A 21,296-nucleotide genomic window follows, 5' to 3' on the forward strand; every position below is an offset into this window, starting at 1 on the left:
TACCCTCCGCCCCCTCCTTATCTTGGAAGCTATTCTCACAATGTTCGTCCGACGTAGACTGCAACCTTTCTCTTTATTTAATCCATGGGAGTAGATTGTTTTCATTCCATCAACCATGACAAAGTAAAAATTTATTTTATTTCATTTTTAGTTAGCATCGCCTGTAATTTCAATCTCCAAAAAAACTTAAAACTGATTATTATTTTACAGCTTTATCCATTTTACTATATCGCAAATATTACAATTTTAATGAAAATAGTAAATACAGAATTCATTTAAAAAATTACTTTTAGTTAAATTATTCGAGTAAATAAAGTTCTCTTGGATCAAATTTTGTTAATTAAACATTATCAAACTTACTAACATGATATATATATCAACTAACGGAAATGTTAACGGTAGAAAGTTTTTAAATTTTGTCTTTATAAAGATTTTTTATTAAGTCTAGAATCAGCTGTTAGATGATATCGGAAATATCATTTTTGTTACCTATATAATAAAACACGGAGGCAAATTCATGTTTTATAAGTATCACCTTTCTCCTATTTTTAAAAGATCGGATTACCTAATCACAAAAGACGCAATGCAATTTTTATTGTATCGAATTTGGAAATTAAATTAAAATATATTGTCGTTCGTACAAAACTATCGGAAGGTCTGTGTTTGTGCTGTGCGTCCCTAGAATAGAATGGAGTCATAAATTCGTACAATAGCTTTGGAGATACTCCACCGTAAACGGATATAACCTGAAACTTCATTGACCAGACTACTTAGATAATTGTGTGTAAGCTTGAACGAAAGTAGTACAATAATATTATGGGCTCTGCATTCGCACCGGGCGTCCATAGAATGGAAATACTGTTAAGCACAGAATACACAACACATTTCCACAGATCCTGCTAATTGGATTTATTATAATTGTTTTTACTAATGAGTTACTACTTATCAAGGCTAAAAGACATTCGAGAGTTAATGAGATAGGTTGATATCAAAGGATCGAGAATTTCCACATGTCATCCACTCAAAACAATAGCCATCCCAAAAAACAGCAATCGTTCTTCCTTTGTCAGAAACATTGCTCATGAAATATATCGACTAAAGACAAAATAGATGGAAGTGAGAGTTAGTTGGTTGATGAAACTGAATCAATGGTCCACTTTCTATTCGTCATTTAAGACAGTCTTACAATCTTGACAAAATAGTGAAATAATTTTAGCTTTCTCATATTAATCCATCATTTTTGTAATCCTCATACTTTTATTCTGTCTCCCCCACCGCCCTCTGTTTCTCCTTCCCTCCCCGTCCGTGTGTCCCTTCTAACCCTCACCCCCTCCGTGTGTCCCTTCTAACCCTCACCCCCTCCGTGTGTCCCTTCTAACCCTCACCCCCTCCGTGTGTCCCTTCTAACCCTCACCCCCTCCGTGTGTCCCTTCTACTCCCTCCCTCCTCCGTGTGTCCCTTCTACTCCCTCCCTCCCTCCTCCGTGTGTCCCTTCTACTCCCTCCCTCCTCCGTGTGTCCCTTCTACTCCCTCCCTCCCTCCTCCGTGTGTCCCTTCTACTCCCTCCCTCCTCCGTGTGTCCCTTCTACTCCCTCCCTCCTCCGTGTGTCCCTTCTACTCCCTCCCTCCTCCGTGTTCCCCTTCTACCCCCCTCCGTGTTCCCCTTCTCCCTCTCTACGTGTCCCTTCTACCGCCCTTTGTGTCTTCCTCCCCTCCTTGCGTTTGTCCCTTCTCTCTCCCCTTCTTCCTTTGTTCCTTCTTATCCCCTCCCTCCTGTGTCTGTCTTTTTTCTCTTCACCCTCACCCCGTCTTGTCTCTTTTTTCTATGACCCCCCGCCTTGTCTCCCCTCCCCACCACCACACTGTTTCTTGTCTGTCTCTCTTGCTTATTATAGGGATTACCTTTCTCGCACCACTATGTATTTCAATTCGACTGTTCTTTAGATTCTTTGACACCTCTCCCTTCCGTCATCATGTATAGATGAAGTGTGCACGGTGATAAGCAAGCCCGGTAACGCTAACATTATTTAGTATGATCCAGATTTTAAAAAATCTGCTCTAATCTCACTTAAAGATCAAATCCCTTACATGCACTGATTCTTTCTAGTAGCCAACAAAGATCGCACAATGGCGCTTTTCATTCATTTGAGAGTATATTAGATTTCTTAGCAAATAAGCCGACGCACAATTCCTGCCAAAACCTTTAAAATATACGACCCTGACTCGTTTATAAAAACACTCGAGTCTAAATAGTTAAATATTCTTCATTACATTTTCCGTCTTCAATTTTAACTTATGTCCTTTTTAGGCTAACTCTCAACGTCTTAGGAAAAAAAAAAGAATAAAGAGCATATTCAGAGCTAAAACATTAACGGTAACTTAAAACTGGACGGAATACTAACATCGCTCTTTTTTTTTTTTTTTTTTACCCTTTTTATAAAAATCTGTTTTGTTTCTGTTTTCTCTCCATCCTATTCGATTACACACCTGTTGTTGCAGAAAAAACTTTCTTTTTTAAACAAAATAAAAAACAAAATTCAAAAATTTACTTGACGACATTTGTCAACGCGTGTACATGTGTATGCATTAAGTCTATGCTCTTTAATTCTATTCTTTTCGGCTCCACTTTACGAGGTGATTGATCTTGAAAAAATCACTTTCTCTTTTGCTTAGTTTATTTTTTTAAACATTAAAAGAATAAAGTTTAAGCAACAACAAAAAAGATAAAGCGCTTTTGTTACTATGCTAAATAATCTCTACAAGTGCAATCCAAGAGATTTCAAAGAGTTTGGTAAATAATTTTGAGGGGAAACGATCTATATAAATTAGCTTTTTTTTAAGCTACTCGACGAAAACATCTGGCTGTTATATTTTTTCCATTACTCATGGCTTTCAACTGAATATTAAAAATATTGTTTTAATAATGAATATAAAAATGTATGTTTTTTAATAAACAGATAATTTCTAACCAGCGCGCTCCCAAAATGAAGATGGCGGAAATGGATACGGTTGATGCAAATATGGAACAGAACGGAAATCGCTAAGTATGAAACGAAATACGAAACCATATAGAACTATTTTATTTAAAAAATTGAGTTTTAACGTTTGTGTTGTCACGAAATAAAAACTATTTTTACATTTGTTATATATATATATATATATATATATATATATTAAAACACTTGTAGTAAGCAAAAATATAGAAATGGAAAAAAATACGTTGATATGATTTCGTTTTTTGTTCCGTATTTACATCCAACGCATCCATTTTCGCCATCTTTATTTTGGGAGTGCACTGGTTGAAGATTAGCAAAACACATTACTTGAATGTTTGGTGACGAGTAACCTCCCTTTTGGTAGAATTATGATTTCATACATATCCGCCTGGCTGCAACCAAAGTTCCAACGGAACTTTCATGTATAATTGTTTTTGCTAAGTAAGAATTATTTTCAGAGTTGGTAGAAGACTTCTAAGAGTTGTTCCTGAGAAAGTCTTACAGGCGAGAGAGTACCAAGTTTGAAGTCCAGTCAAGCATCTAGCATGGAAATGTCGACAGAATAGGAAAATACCAACAACGTCTCTTCTATAAAAAAGAAGTTCTACAGAAGAGATGAGGTAGATTACGAAGTCGATTCTTTTTTTCTTTTTCCTGTCAAGACAAAGTTCTCTCAGCGGCACCTTCCTAGATACGGCAGCAGTATTCTATTCTGACTTATCCAGATAGGGGGTTGTAACAGCAATTAAGTACCTTCTGGAGCCGTAGAATGATCTAACCATTTTTTCAGTTACTTCAGCACTGTATTTGATGTAACTCTTCAGCATAAGACAATGTTTATGAAGATAAAATGAATATAGTTTTCTTTGCGATTATTTGAAGAGTTTTAACGTTGTAATATTATTTACATGGCTTCATATTAAGCCCCCCCTTTTCTTTCTGCACTTTAAACATGACGTTTTTCTTTCTTTCTTTTTTAGATACATCTCTTTGCATGTTTATATACATCTCTTTGCATGTTAAATAAACACATGCTCTATTGATTTATTAGAAAGATTGTCTCGGCATTAACAAGGCATGAACTCTTCTAGATACAGGAATTATTCTAATAGTTATATATAAAGAATCAGTTTCAGACATTATTTGAGATTATAGTATAATAGCAAGGTCACCCGGCGTTGCTCGGGACCATATAAGACAATGAGAAAAATTTTGAGCATGCCTGTTATTCTTAGGATAGAGGATCTTTTTTATGGCTATGTATCATTTGCCATCTTGAGCAAAGGAATATTTTACCTACCCTAGGACGGGTATTACACAACATATGGAATAATTGTACCTTCATTGGACAGGAAATTTACAGCACGTATGTGAAAAAAAAATTCCTTATCTAGAGTGGGTTATGTACAACACATATTTAAAATTATTTAAATAAGTTTATGTTGTGCTAAATTTTCGGTATGTCACAGGTAAGAGTGTTTGTTTTTACATCAGAGTGCTATAGTGAAGAAGCACCGGATTTTTTATATAAATGTTATACTACTCGAATGTATTACATGATTTTCGAGTTTGATAACTTAAGTATGTCACAAATAAGAATTTATTTGCTTTTCATATGGGTACTTCACTGTATAAGTACCTTATTTCCTGGGTAGGATACTGTAGATTTTTTTTTCATTTAAAATGAAAGAATTCGATACTTTTAAGTAATTTCTGTTGTGCTAAATTTTCTGTGCGTTTAGAGTAGTAATTTATTTCATCTATTATCCGCCTGGCTGCAACCAAGTGAAGAAGCACCTTATTTCTCATTTAAAAGTCATCGATTATATAACGTGATTTTCGTTTTTAATGACTTTTATGCTCGTCACAGGTAGGATTCGATTTGTTTTTCACATTAGTTCTATACTACACAAGTACTTTATTTCTTGGGTAGGATAATGTACAAGTACCTTTTTTTTTAAATATATAGAGGAAACTACTCAATGATTTTACATAATTTTCTGATATGCAAACTTTTCCGTATGTCAGAGGTGAGAGTTTGTTTTTATATTTGTGCTATATAAAAGAAGCACCTTATTTCTCATATAAACGTCATACTATTCGAATATATTATATAATTTTAAGTTTGGGTTACTTTATGTACGCAACGGGTAAGATTTCCTTTGTTTTTCATATGGGTACTATACTATACAAGTACCTTATTTCTCGGGGAGGATCCTGTACTAGTACCTTTTTTCTAATGTAAAAATGGAAAAAAATCGATACGTTTATGTAATTTTCTGTTGCTACATTTTCTGTACACCAGAGGTAAGAATTTGTTTTATCTGGGTGCTATAGTGAAGAAGCACCTTATTTCTCATATGTAAGTCATAATACTCGAATATTAAACGGGATTTTTCGGCTTTAATACCTTTCATGTATGTCACAGGTAAGATTTTCTTTGTATTTTCATGGGTATTATACTACACAAGTACCTTATTACTTTGATAAAATTTCTTGTACACATAAATACATTAAAAAGTTATTGTATGTGATTTTTGGAATATGACTATACAAATATAAAAACATATACGTTAAATCGGTAATGATCAGTTAATTAGTATAGGAATGAATCCAATACATACAAATATATAAGTATATACACATATTAATCATTCATAATGATCGGTTAATTAATCCAATACATAAAAATATATAATCATATGCACATAATTAAAATTCATAATGATCGGTTAATTAGTTTGGGGATGAATCTAATACATAGAAATATATAAACATATAAACATAATTATAATTTATAATGATCGGTTAATTAGTTTAGGAGTGAATCTAATACATAGAAATATATAATTATAATTCATGATGATCTAATACATAGAAATACATAATTATAATTAATAATCGGTTAATTAGTTTAGGAATGAAACCTGGCCTTTGGGCCAAGATCACAGTGTAGTATCTGTTTTTCAGATGCTGCACTTCAATTTCTTGTTCTCTGTCAGTAGAGAAGTCTTTTACGACTGAGACAATTTTAAATTTTTGTTCCTTTTCTCCATGTAAAAAAAAAAACGACTCTGGTGTCTTACTCTGTCCCGTGGGGAGGCATTGTAAATAGGAATTATAATTCATAATTATCGGTTAGTTTAATAGTGGTTCCAATACGTAAAAATATATAAACATATTCACATATTTAAAATTCATAATGATCGGTTAATCAGTTTAGGGATGAATCCAATACATAGAAATATATAAACATATATACATAATTAATATTCTTAATGATCGGTTAAGTAGTTTAAGAGTAGGTCTAATACAAGTGCAATTACTTGATCTATTTACGTGGTTTTTGGAATGTAACAAATCTGATATTTCATATTTTGAATATTGTTACGTAAATCAAAAACATTCTTCTGTATTTTTTAAATAAAAGTTTTTTGTGTATTTATTACATAACACTTAAAAATCAAGAATATCGGAATGGAGAAAATAGGAACCGATGGAGATCGAAACCGCAACACTTGTGCTAGTAATCGGTCACGTTATCTGTTGCACCAAATGAAAAACAGCTTTAATGGCATTGTGAAATATCTTAATATATATATTTCTTTTTTACTCAATGTATGCATGCGCAGAATGACGCCATTGTGCTACGCTCGTCAAGGTGTTATTACTTTCAAGTTTGAACCCCACTTCTTTTTTTTTTTTTTGAAGCCCTTAGCAATTATTTTTATCGATCCTGATAAAATTCTGCACCAAAAATGCAATCTTTAGAGCTATTGCACGTTTTCCAACGATCATCCGTCTAGGAGGAGATACAATTTGAAAATCGGAGACACAGACACACCCACACAGACATAGTGAGTTTTATATATTAGATTAACAGTGGATCTACACTTGGAGTTTCAGTTTTATGTGCTTGAAAGTGTTTGTTTGTTTTTTTGGGGGGCATTATTATTTTGTCAATTTTTTTGGTGGGGGAGTAGACAGGAAAGTGTTTTCGGGTTCCGTTCTAAAGAAAGACATCGTTGCGAACACATTTCGTGTTAATTTGTATAACCGAAAATAATCTGTCTTTAAACGGCTTGGATACTATTATTTATGCCGTTTACTTGGAAAATCATTTTAAAATAATTTTAATCACATATTAAAATTTTTAAGTGTGGCATGAAATATATTCCGCATGCGATTGAGTATCCTTAACTTGTTGGGATATCTTTCCTCTCATATCATTTCCTAGTATATTTTAATTTCTGGAACATATGTTTTTCTTTCCTTAAAACAAATCTTTTTTTACTTTTTTTATTCCGTCCATTTATTTATGACTGCCTATAATATTTATCCCTGATTTGTGTGATGGCAGCATAAAAAAACGCCTTTGAAAATGTAGTTACAGAAATTATGATGATATGAGAAAATAATGATCATGATTGTGAACAGATTTTGTGGTAACTGAAATGTAAATTTACAGGGTGTGTATATAATATATATATATATATATATATATATATATATATATATATATATATATATACACACCCTGACAGAAACCTCCAGAGAAGCTTAGGCCCTGTAAGCTGTGGAATATGGTCTGGTGCCCAGCAACCTAAGTCCCAGTCATGGATCAAATGGCATGATGAGTGGAGAGGGCTCTGTAAGCTGTGGTGAAGGCAACCTCTCTAGGAGAAAGAAACCCTTGATATAAAACCTGTGGCATCTTCTGCATCCAATGATGTTGACTTGCTCTTCTTTTTGGTTGTTCAGAGTGAGATTATCTCGATGCAAAGTCTTTCCTCATTATAAAAAGCTTCAAGTACAAGCATTACTTGATATGTGATGGGATACACATTTTCCGATCAGTGTGTATCTCGATAATAAAAAGGCTGGCTGTAGCCTAAAATGACAAACGGACACTCAATGAGGACTGATGCAGATATGGGCGTCAATGGAAATAAAGGCTCTGGAACATCCAAGGTCTGGTCCGGCAGGTGTTCAGAGCACCATAGCCTGGAGCCGGTCATCAGCAGATGTGCAGGACTGTAGAAGTGATCGTCCAGCACCTGCTGCTAGTAGAGCTCATGTCTGGCTCATTTGAGCCAGAGATGGATTAAGAACGAGTTTGCTGCCATCATATATATACATATGGGCCCTAGGTCTTATCTATATTCCTGTAAAACATGAACAGCTGCCGTTACCATATCAAATATTTAATCAAAACTGTATTAAGAGACTCAAGCCAAAGAGATATTTTAATGCTGTTACCAAATACAACGTAATGATTCTTAAGATGAATGTAGAGAACTAGGATCATTCTCATCATCAGTTCGTCTGTCGGAATGATGAAGATTGTCCCAAGGATGATGGATGATTCACACTGAGAGTTTGTTTCAAGTGAATCTGCTTTGCACAGAGCCAATCTCACTCTTTCCTCCCAACCAGCTTGATTCAACAGCAGGAAGTCAATTGGGATGTCGGATGTGTCGGCGTCCTCCTATATACAACGCCTGGTATTTCTAAATTGCCACTCATCTGGTACTGACCTAATTCAATGTTGCTTAACTTTGACTTTGAGTCAATTTTTATACCATATACTTGTATAGGGCAACTTCAAAGTGAGTAGTTTGGCGGAAACATGTCTTTAGTGTTTATTGGAGTGAAAGTTTGTCTATAGTTATTTTTATTTTTTTATTTTTCATTTTTGGGAATTAATCCCGATTTTAGTCACGTAAATTCGTTAAATGTACAAGTTGTGTTCATGTTCGACGATACAGTTGCTTGCTCTCAAATCAGAGAAAGATGAAAAATGGGCCATCTTCGGTATTCTTCTTGACAATCAGTGTTCTATTTCTTCAATTAGCCGTCGTATTTTCTTTTCGTCCACTTCCCAACTGACAGCAACCTCAAGTGCATAGGATGAAAATGTCACTGCCCTGGAAAAAAAGTCTTTTTGTAATACTCTAACCATGATTGCACCTAAATTTGCATTTATCTTATTTTTTGTATCGGGTGCGTTTCGGGTTCAAGTGATAGTGCTTCTGCTACAGAGGGCACATGTCAACCGTTGGCGCTTATTGATATGGTTCTCCACACCACTATTAAATAGATTTGAAGCAAGTTAACTACAGTACTTCATCTTAAGACATGCTCTATGGAAGCAGTCTGTCGAACATTTCAAACAGTTTTCAGTTTTATGAGGGGGGGAATTCTCTAGCCGTCTGGTACAAAGCTGTAGTCTTATACCTTTCTGAGATATTGTTAGAGGTTTGACATGGCCAAAGAAGCTTCTCCTTGACCAGTCATTGAACTGCTGGTTTACGTTCCTGAAGGAGATACTGTTCACCATTGATAGCTTTTGTTATCTCTATTCGGCAGGCAATTTCCCGTCTCAGATCACAAGTGGCAATATGTGTGAGAAGATGCAAGCTGTTTAGGTTGATAGGCTTCAGGCAGTCAGTGATCAAGTGGCAGGTGTTGTTCAGTGTAGTTTTTTGGCATGTATTGATCTCTCCTAAACTGGACAAGTATACTCTGCAGTGAAATAGCACAAGGCCAAGTTATGTGTGTGCTATAGCTCCCCAATTGGAATTGATCAATTTTTGTAGGACGTTGTTCCAGGAGCTGACTTTCATTTTTGTCTATTTTTTCATGTTCCTTGTACGAGAGTGTGGGCTAGAGTTATGCCAACGTGTAAACATATTCATAAGGACATGCAATAAACTAAAACTTTATGTAGTATATATTTTCATACGTGGATGAGATTAAAGTTAGGAAAATATTGGAAAACTTTTGAAAATATGTATTTGTTCTTTATTAAAATAAATTTTTAAAAAAACATTTTTCGTCAAATATAATATTCTTGATGAAATAAAAGGGTAATAAAGTAAGAAAATGCTTAAAACTTGTTCACAATTTATTCAACAGAATTCCGTCCTTCATTTAATTACCTCTTTTTAAAATTTGTTATTATTTCTCCCTATCTCATAGTTTTACACGATAACAGAAAGCTAAAACGGCCAGTTTTATACTTTGCACTGATATATAACACGCTTCCGATTCTGGAAACATTGCTTTTAATAATAAAATGCAAATGATAATGATTGTAAATTGCACACTTACCGATGGGAAAATATTGAGAAATGCTTAAGTCATAAATTTATTGTGACATTATCATTGGCGTGAAAGGACAATTTTAGAATTGGCACTGGATAAAGGCCAATTTTGTACGTATCCATCTCCGCCCGTAACATACATGCTACCATTTCCCTCTCCATCCACCCCCTCCAGCACTTTCAGACAAAGCTAAGCACAACATACAGCCTGACTTCTTTTTCCCTTCCCATATGCAGATTCTCTCCCTACCCCCGCCAAACCGATATAGGAAAGTATAATTTTCACAAAATCATAAACTTTTCAAGAGTAAACAATATCTCTGAGATTGAAATTTCATAGGAAGAACTCAAATTTCATTAAATGCTTCACTGAGATTTCATTCAAATTCACTCAGATGGCGTCGATAAAAGATATCTCATGAAATACAACCAATGAAAAAAAAAAAAAGAAATATGTTCATGAAAAAGAAATTTCAAAGAAATGGCTGGCCATTTTGTGTATTCCATAATAGAATCGAACCTTCTGCTAATTGTTCTCCAAACATCTTTATATGAGCAGAGAATATGATAGTAGACATGTTATTTGTTCGTTCCTCTTTTTAGTTTTTGTTGCCTTTTAATGTATTGTTAGGAATTAAAATATATTCGCCATTTTCTTTTCCCCAAGGGTGAATAATTGTATTTTTCTTATGGCTTAACTTTAGGCTGAATAAAAATGTAAAACTATCACACTTATAAAGATACGTCCATTCAAAATGTTAATGCCGTTTCTGATTTTAGCATGACGAACTGTCACTACGAGAAGTTTGGCTTTGTGACAGGTTGGTGCCCTTGGTTTTTCTGACTTGCATGATGAACTGGCATTTCCGGCCGTATCGTGACGGACTGGCGTTTCCGACCGTATCGTGACGGACTGGCGTTTCCGACCGTATCGTGACGGACTGGCGTTTCCGACCGTATCGTGACGGACTGGCGTTTCCGACCGTATCGTGACGGACTGGCGTTTCCGACCGTATCGTGACGGACTGGCGTTTCCGACCGTATCGTGACGGACTGGCGTTTCCGACCGCATAGTGACGGACTGGCGTTTCCGACCGTGCGTGACGGATTGGCAAAGATGATTTGTGAATACAAGATCGTGAATATACTTGGGCGCATCTAAATTAAGTTTCATTCAATCTATATTTAGCAATGCCCATGTAATTAAAAACACAGGTGACAGACCAACTGGTTGAACGATGAGCGAAGCCACTCAAATGTATTACAACAGTCAATTACATTTTTACTCTTTTCAATAATATTGCACACTGAAGCCTGACTGACCAACGGGCGCAGCCTTTCAGAAGCAGGCAATGACACTAAAAATAAATAAAATTTATATTTTTTGATATCTAATTTTTGTTAAAAGTAATTGAATTTTTCTCAAGAATGTTTTATATTCTCAACACTGAAATTTTCTACAATATATATGGGGAATTGTCCATATCTATGCGATTATATCTCACCTTTTCTTTATTTTGATGCAGCTATGTGCAACAATATACCTGATCTCTGTTGATTGCAGTGTAATGCTAGTTCTGTGCAGTTCCAGGAGGTCAACCCTCCCAGGCTTTATCTTCTCTCTTTAAGGAGTTGGTTTATTGCTAATCACCTAAGGCGCCCTGCCAGGAATGCCGACGGGATTGCACAGACATCTTTTGCAAAGTCAGTGCTCCTCCTCTTGAGCACTGCCTTTTTTAATCCCACTTTCCGACCCTAATGTCACAGTTCTTGTGGGAGGGAAAACTAAACACCTTACCCAGACTAATGTACTCTTTCAATGCTCGATTTCGAGAGTGGGTAGTGTAATATGTTCTGCTGTCATTAGATAAAGTAGCCAAGCATTACCTCCTCCTATGGCGAGTAGTATAGTATATGTTCATTCGTCGTGACATCTTCCCATGCTACTAGAAATAGGTTTCTGTTGCTAGTTATAGCTAACGTTTTTTTTTGTTGTTTTGTTTTCTGTTTTTTTTTTGTTTTGTTTTTTGTTTTTTTGTTTTTTCAGTGAAATGTCTATTTAAATTTCACAGTTTTTGTCTCTTGGTCATTGGTTTCCATGATTTTTGTTGTTTGTTTTTATGAGAGGACTATCCTGGGTGCCCGGCGTTGCCCGGGTATTTGGAGGTGTCTGTTGAGCAAGAAAAAAGTGGTAGTAGGCAGGCAGGCAGGCTCAAATCCATACTACGAAGGAGGAAAAAAAAATGAAAAAAAAAAACGTAATTTCTTTGCTGTTGCATCCATTGCCAAACATAAAGTGGCGACTGTTTAAATCAAGGCTAGTCAATCGAAAAGATGGGGATCACTAGCGTAAATATCGGTGAAAAAAAGCAACCCCTCCTTGTAGGGAATTAATGTTTTTGGGTCAATTTTTCGATATTTATCGTCCGAAGGGTCGGCTTCAAAATGATACCAATCTTGTGAAAATCCGTCGCCTCTGTCGAAAGTTTTAGGTAGACATACAAACATACATACATACATACATACATTTAAACGGGCATGTGAGATTTATATTATAGAAGATGGAGGTGTGTGTTCACCGCTTATCAAAATCCAAAGATAGTTTGAGGATAAGAATTCATGAATGTCAGTTGCCCAATGAGACAACACCATGATCATCGGTAATGGTGGAACTTCAGTAGTGTTTACTTAAGAGAAGAATTTCACAGGAGCTTGTCATGTTATAGACAGCTGGGAAGCAGCCCCGCGCTGTTGTTCCTCAGATGGGCACAATTGCATTACATTGAGCATGCGTTATCTTTGAGGTATAGATTATCATAAGAGAGACATTATTGCTAATGGTAATAAGTTTCCAAAACTATTCGCTATTCGTGAGAATTGCAATAAATTTAGCAGGAATGACTCTAAGAATACCTAGTGTACCATAGGGTGGGGTGTCAGGACGATACTATTACGATACTATATTGACCTATTTTTAGTCTCGAGAGACAATAGATATCTTCTGTAACGATGACTGCACGAGGAGTCAGTTGTGAAGTAAAGGTTATGCAAACTTCAATCACACCTATCCAGAATCGACATTGCTTGAATTCAGCGACAATGAGAAAGCCAGGGCGACTGGAAGCAATATCTTACGTTTCTGATTTTTTTAGATGAGGATTGGTTATTCGTATTATTTGCATTCATCGAACTACTGTTCTCATCTTGAGTGTCATGTAATTGCATCCAAATAATACAAATAGAGCTTTCACATATGACACTAGGTATTCCCAAATTGTCACTCTAAACGCCTCTTAACTTTGCTGATCTATCATGAAACACTGTGTGACTGTGATCATGCTATAAATATCTACTACTACTATAATTAAACACTTAGAGTATGCAAGTATATTCGGCATAATTGTCATAATGTCAACGTTAACATGTAATTATTACTGTGAATAATAATTATTAATACCTATATTCTCCGACACTACCAGTTTACATTACTGCAATTTTGGCATGAAATATCCTTGTGATAGCTAATATAATACATCTACAAAGGGCTTTATGAAGTCTATTTCTCGGTAGTATGAATGTAAAAGTTATCTAAATTGATACATGTAATTTATTGATTATTAAATACTATTTGAAGAAAAATAATTTGTAAAAGTTAAATATTTATTCTGTCTATTTTGTGAAACATAAGATAATTCGAAATTTTAAATATTGAATTTCAAAGCAAACCAATGATCTCGGCTTAATTGTCATCTTACAGTAATATATCCAAAAATTAGAATAAGGTAGAAAAAATTAAAGAAAAATTCTTTTGATGAAAATTAACGAAAATAACATGTTTGTCACCTTCAAAAAATAAATGAATAAAAAAAAACACCAAAGAGTTCAAAAGAGGGGTAAGTAGCGTGTAACTATTGCCAATTAAAAAAAAAACTGTGCGTTTTGCCTAGTTTTTAACATAACTGAGTTACTTCAAATTATTACTTCACATTTTCTTCTAACAACTACTATAGAAGGCAGTAATTACTAGGGATACAGTTATAAGACTCAACATTCCTATCCCATCGTTGTTAATCACCTGAAGAAGGCCATAGGATGAGTTGGGCGAAACGTGGTGAAACAACAATTATGAGGATGTCCACAAAAAAATAATGAATTCACTAATTATGAAGCCTCATCTCAAAGGATTAAAAATAAATAAAATAGGTCCTTTCTATTCGCTATATCTCTTTCGCTTCTTTCATTACAGCTACGCGTTAAATATTATTACTAATGACAGTGATATTTCGTTTTGTTTATCATGGACTATTTCAATCTTTATTTGTTTGTTTCTTCCTTGCCTACAATTTTCATAAACAGAGAGAGAGAGAGGGGGAGAGAGAGAGAGAGAGATGGGAGCGGTAGTGATATATACGATATAAAATAAGATCACGGAGGAGAGAAGTCAAACCACATACCATGAAGGGGTGGGAGGTAAAAATGAGTGATAGTAAGAAAGTGTTAATTGCAACTTACGGCTTATTAAAACAATTACAGTGTCTTCAAATAGAACTCAATCTCAAAACTGAGAAATTATTTAGTATGTATATCGTGTGATTAAAATTTACAGGAAAATGCCTTAGGGAAAAAAACGTTGATTAACCCAGCGTTTAACATAATGACTCATAGTGCTTTGACATTTAATGAATCCACAACAAATTGTGTTCATAGGACTCGCACATGCGAATTTTATGCATCGACATCTATTTTATTTTATTTTTTTGTGCTTCTATATTATACAAAAAAAGCATTGAATTTCGGGGCCCATATGATTATCATGTCCCAAATTGTAACATATCCAATGATTACGAAAAACAAAGTATAAAAATAATTGTTAATGCAGAAAGAAACTAAATCGCTATATTACACTTGCTAAAAAAAAGATAAGGTGACAGGGGAGGTAATTAAGTTACATTGCGTCATGTGACGAACGTAATTCAAAATGTCGGACAAAATCTATTCTCCATATAAACGTTATCAAAAAGGTTTTCATTAATTATTTTCTACCGCATCGTTTTCCGTAATTTTTTTATGTTAGTATTTGCAACATGACAATTACGCAGGTACTATTTGTTTAATTGAAATTCAATATTTTTCGCCGTATTTTTTATTTGCATTATTATAAAAAAGACAATCTACTATAGTAGTATTTTTTTTTTCAGACATCAATGTTTGTAATGCTTGAAAATGAAATACTTAAAACGTCTTTGAGAAATTAAGTAAAAGAAAGTTAAATGGTTGACTATAGCCGAGGGCGATCCAAAGGCTTCTTTTTCATTATCTCGTACATTGCGATGTAGAGAAGGACATCACTCGATTCTCAGGATTGCTCCACTTGCCCTTGATTTTCCTCTTTTAATGCTGAGTGCTTAGCACAAGAATATCGAGTACCATTTTTATGTCTTTTGTATGACCCGACCGAAGACTGAACCCTGGTCTCTTGGACCATTAGCGACCACTTTTACCATTGTGCCAAATGGGATGTTATAAGAATGTAAATAAACCCAAAAAAAGTAGGCTATGTATATTGCAATATGGTCGCCTTTTAAGTTTTTTAGATATGAAAATTGTAATTTGTAATAAAAACTAGCCGACAAAAATCTATCCTGATGCTGTACCCGGCAAGGGTAAACAATCTCTGAAGACCATTATGATGACGGTTCAGGAAAGGAAAAGTATTTTTTATAGTTGTTGTAGCTCATATTTCATCTTTATTAGATTGACATCAATCGTTACATCAATGCTTTTATTCTTCAGAGTAAATAAATGATATTATTGAAAAGTCTTTGAGTCTTCCTGCTAGTGTGTTAAAGTAGGAGACAGGTCAATAATTCCGGTTCTCTATTACATTTTGCCAATAGACTGATTGCAGGTTTGGGATGGAGGGGAAGAGAGCGCTGAAAGGAAGGATTCGGTTATACAGCCTTTTGTTCTCGCTAAACAACAATAGAGTCGCGGCAGGAATTTTCAAACCGAGAATCTATTGTCAAACAGAAAAGATGACAATATAACAATAGACGTTTTTTTCTGAAGGGAAATTCTAATCCTGGAAATTTGGTATTTTTTTTTTCTCTCTTGTAATTATTTTGAGGTCAGTAACTTTTTACATTGTTGCAAAAAAAATACTTTTTTTCATAATCAATGTTTATTTAGTATCGATTTTTTTCTTTATTCTTTTTAGAAATAAATTACTCATAATGATGCCTCAGCTATTTTACGTAATTCATAAGATTCTAGATTTGTTCGGCCCTTTTGTTGTATGAATTGTTATACAGTGGTATCTTCTAGTAAAAGTGTAAAACATAATTTAGTATTTTTAATCCTTTAAGATTACACAAGAATTGGAGCGAAAGTTCAATAATAATTTTATAACCATGTACGTCGTAACCAAATCGTACGAGAGCTCAGATATATACTAGCAGGAGCCGAGTACAGGTATTGCTCGATGGAAATATGACACAAAGCCAGAACAGCTACGGTTGGTTATCTAGAGCATTATCGTATGTGAGATGTAAATTACAGACTATTGATAAACAGCTAAAACAATAACAAAGAAGATGGAGGCGATTGCTAGTCGAGCACTGGTGGCAGTGGTCAAAATGGAAACATTCCGATTCCACTGTCTTGCCTTATTTGGAAGTGGCAACTAGCTAAATACATTGGCTATCATAGTTGGCGTCCATTGTCGTTTTAGAGCGGTTACTTTTACAACTGTCATTGTCGGAGCATGGCGGTCAGTATCGTGCACTGTCATACAATGGCGTGCACTGTCATCTAGTGCCATTTATGACTTATCTGCGTAAGGATAGTGATTTTTTTAGATGGTTACTGTTAGTTAATGACTCTGTTGGACCCTTTCAGTTATGTATCGAAGCGGTTACTTGTGGACATTGGCTAACTTAACTCTTTTTCACAATTGTCATGAGTTAGTGAATGGCTGCTATGACCGATATAGTTCATTGAGTTGATATGTAATATCGCAACATTTGTAAGTGTGCAGAATACCGACTATTTTAGATACTGTACTTATACTGTATAAGGTAGGTCTTATTTACTTAAATGTTGGGTGTCTCGCATATTAAAACGAGGGCAATGAATAATAGCGTTAGTATTTCAGCATATTCTGCATAATACGCCCATGTGTAAAATGGCAAGAGCCTGGGCGCGATTCGGCACATTTATTTGTGCAGAAATTGTAAACCTATATGGTCTCCATAAAACATTAATTAAAAAAAGTTATATTTCTTTTCTTAATACGCCCAATCACTTTCCGTTAATAAAGATAAAAAACCTGCGCCAGCTATGGCAGAAATAGTACGTAATGCATGTCCGTTTCTGGAAAAAAAAAAGGAATTTTAAGGCATCTTAAACTGGCGATTCGAAGATTATACTTGAGAAAACCCTTTTATTCAATTAAGAACGTGTCCTGTAAACATCCCGTAAGAAATTGTCTATAAGTTTTACATAGGTAAAGACGACGACGGCAAAGGTGAAACAAAACATCCGTTTATTACATGTTATTTCATTATAACTCATTTAAATACAGTCGGAGTTATATTCCCTCCTTGCTTTATAAAAGAAAAATAGCAAACCAAAACATTAAACATGCAGAACACGAACCGTGCTGAATAAATAACTTTATTTAAAAACTTAAAGCATGGGGAGAGAGCATTTTGTAACTATTTAATGGTTTAACTAACAATATTAAACCAAAGCTACCTGAAAAATTGAATTTGACTTAATAAATAAAAAAAAACTGCTGTCTGTATTCTAGTTAAGTCCCATTAAATGGTGACAGAATTTCTTCTGTGTTCGTGCAACGATTAGATTTGTTGGTTCACCGAGCTATCCTCCCGGCAATTTTCTCTTTTAAAAGGAGGAATGATTATTTTATCGCCTGAGGTGCCCCATATTGGCGCCTCTAAGTTGACGGATCAGATCAGCAAGAAGTTATCGCCCACAGGTGCTTAGAATTTGGCTATGCACTACATTAGACTCGATATCTTATTCTCTATATAGTAATTGAAGTTCGTTTGTTCGCTCCACGTATTTCTTGATCCGATTTATATGGCATAATTGTATCTTATCCCGTCTGTTTGAGATATCAACTTTATAATTCAGATCATCAACCTTCTCCATTATTGTATAAGGGTCTTGGAATTTGGCGTCGAATAGAGACTTTCTCGTTGGTAGGAGAACCATAACTTTTTCGCCCACATCAAATTGCCTGACCTTAGACCTTTTATCATAGAGGCTTCGCATCTTCTTCTGGGACTTGCTCAGATAGGTTTCTGCCATCCTCCTGACATCCTTTGAGTTTTTCCGCAGGTCTTCGACATACTTCGTTAGTGGTTGAGGTGACTTTCCTGGGTTATCCCATTGTTCTTTCGCCACCTTGAGAGGATTTTGCATTTCACGTCCATAGACTAGTTCGAATGGACTATATCCTAGATATTCTTGAATTGAATCTCTAGCAGCAAAAAGTATGAAAAGTAATTATTTGTCCCAATCATCCTTTCTCTCCATGCTGTGAGCTCTCAGCATACTTTTTATTGTTGCATTGAACCGTTCTAACTCGCCCTGAGACTGCAGGTGGAATCGACTTGATGTGACGTGTTTTATTCTTAGCTGTCCAGTTACCCTTTTGAACAAGTTTGATGTGAAATTTATTCCCCCATCTGTTTGGATGGTTTCGGGTATTCCCATTTTAGAGAAATAATTTAGTAGAGCTATTATTTTCTTTGTGTATATTGTGAACAATGATATAGCCTCGGAGTATCTGGAGCTGGCGCATTGTATTGTCAACAGACAGTTGTCCTGATTTCGTTTTTGGTAGAGGACCCGCACAGTCTATTATCACCCTTTCCAATGTGCTTTCTGTGATAGTTATTGGCTTAAACGGTGCTGGTGGTATATCTGGTATAGGCTTTCCTGCCCTCTGACATGTCCTGAGTAACAACATTCCTTTGTACAGGCCTTATCCCCGGCCAATAAAGATGCCTCAGTAATTTTTCATAAGTCTTGGTTATGCCGAGGTGTCCTGCCAATGGCACTTCGTGTGCTGATCGTAGCATTTCCTCACGATACTCTGTTGGCATGACTATTTATTGGTAATGTTCCTCTCTTTCTCCTTTACGCTTTGCCGCCTGATAGCTCCTTTTCAATATTCCATCTTCAATGTAATATTGATAAGTGTGTTTTTCATCTGTTGGTTTATCAACTTGCTCATATAGCTTTTTTAAGTTGTTGTCGCACCTCTGTGCTTTTTTCAGCTCCACACGTGGTCTATTTGGCAACAGAATCTTTTCATATCTTGTTTCTTACTTCGCAGGTTATATGTATGCCCGCATTTATCTGGGCTAGTTCAATCTGAGCCTCGTTCCCCAGTAAAATGTCTATATTCTTCATAGGTATTTATTTTCAGAAAATTTACAAATAAAAATTCAGAAAAATTTGGCATATATATATTCTTCATAGGGATGCCTTCAATGCTCCGACTATTATTTTATTTATTTTTCCTGCCATGAGTTTCACTTCCAAGGGAATTCTCATCGCTTTTCCTCCCACTCCTTGCATTGCTACGAAGCCTACCGTCCGACTACGTGATACCTTTTTCCTCCAGAATTAAGGATTGTGCAGTGCCGGGGTCCCTTAATATGGTCACAGGGTTGCTATTTCCTGTTTCATCTACAATCTTTCCTTTTCTTGTGAAGGGTTGGTAAATCTTATCTTCATGCGTCGACGATATAACTCCTTGCGGTTTGGCCTCTCCTGCTTTTTTCATCTCAAGGTCCATGACCTTATCTGCAGTTAATGGCTATATTTCCAGGCTGTCCGCATCTATAGTACATAGTGTGGTTCGGCTTCTTTGTCGGTGTCTTCTGAGGTTAGCTTTGTTATCCGATCGTGATAAATTAATTTAAAAAAAAAAAATTCCTCAGGTTGTGTGGAAGGACGCGAGGAGCTACGCGCCAGCCCGTATTTTGTTGACTTCCCCTGCCAAAAAGAGCATTTTAAACGAGGCCAGCAATTGTGCTCTTCATCCATATTATCAAACAGTGTTAAGTTTTAATCAGTTTTAAGTAGGAGTCATTGGAAAGTTGAAGCTTCAGTCTTTAATGCAACCAATACTAAGAATATTTACAAATTGCTTAAGACTTCTATCTGGTCATAGCTGACGGAACGAGTGAACTCTACCTCATGTATTAAAAAAAAGAGTTCTTTTCAAAATTCTTTGCAGATTCCCAAGGTTGACAAAGTTGAAGATGGTTAGAGGTTACGTTGTGAGAAAAACATCCATGAGAATAGGTCCAGTTATGAGGTCCTATTTAGAATCCGTCAAGAATGTGGAGTTACCTTTTTTTTTTTTTTTTTACACGGTGGTCACCACTTATCAAGGCCAGGAAGTCACTCGGGGATAAGGGTTACAATTGCTTCTAGGTCCACGTTAGCCTAGAATCTTAGGGCATCTGGTGCTACTGTAATATTACATACGTAGACCCAACACGTTGTAGCAGAGCATGTTGTAAGGAACAGAGGAGAAGTAATAACTCAACTCACCTTTTCCTGTTGTAATATTTATTTTCGGAGATTTTCCCGAATAAGTCATGATCGTGCTCCTTCTCTCTGACCTCTCTCCTATCGAACGTCATTCACATATCTAACATGATCTCTCTCATTTTTATAGTCTTCTTCTTTTTTCTTAACTTTTCGTAAATACGCACACAGCTCGGTATTAGTATGTAGCCGCTATACACGCGTTCACGCTCTGTTGCACTATCAAATCAGGCTTTCCTTTCCTTTTGCAAAGTTCAATCATGTTCTGTAAAATCAAAAACATAAACAATTTTCTTCTACAAAACAACCAAACCAAGCATTATGAGTAAATATTTGTAGAGATAAAGAACTTGAAGCATAAAAACTTCTTCCAACATTACTGTAGTCGGCATTAAATAACACAAAAATGGTTGATGTGCCGTATAAAAACAACAAAAAAAAACAACCAAGATGAGAACAATTTTCCAAATAACAACAACACAAAAAAACTGAAGAAATTTAATGAAATGATTATAATTTGATTAGCTATATCTACTGAGATAGCAGAATCTGTACAGGTTTACACTTAGATAACAAAGCTGTTAAACCTGATATAGCGATA

Source organism: Euprymna scolopes, chromosome 3 (genome assembly GCF_053919585.1).
Source record: "Euprymna scolopes isolate OS-2025 chromosome 3, ASM5391958v1, whole genome shotgun sequence".
NCBI lineage: Eukaryota > Metazoa > Mollusca > Cephalopoda > Sepiida > Sepiolidae > Euprymna > Euprymna scolopes.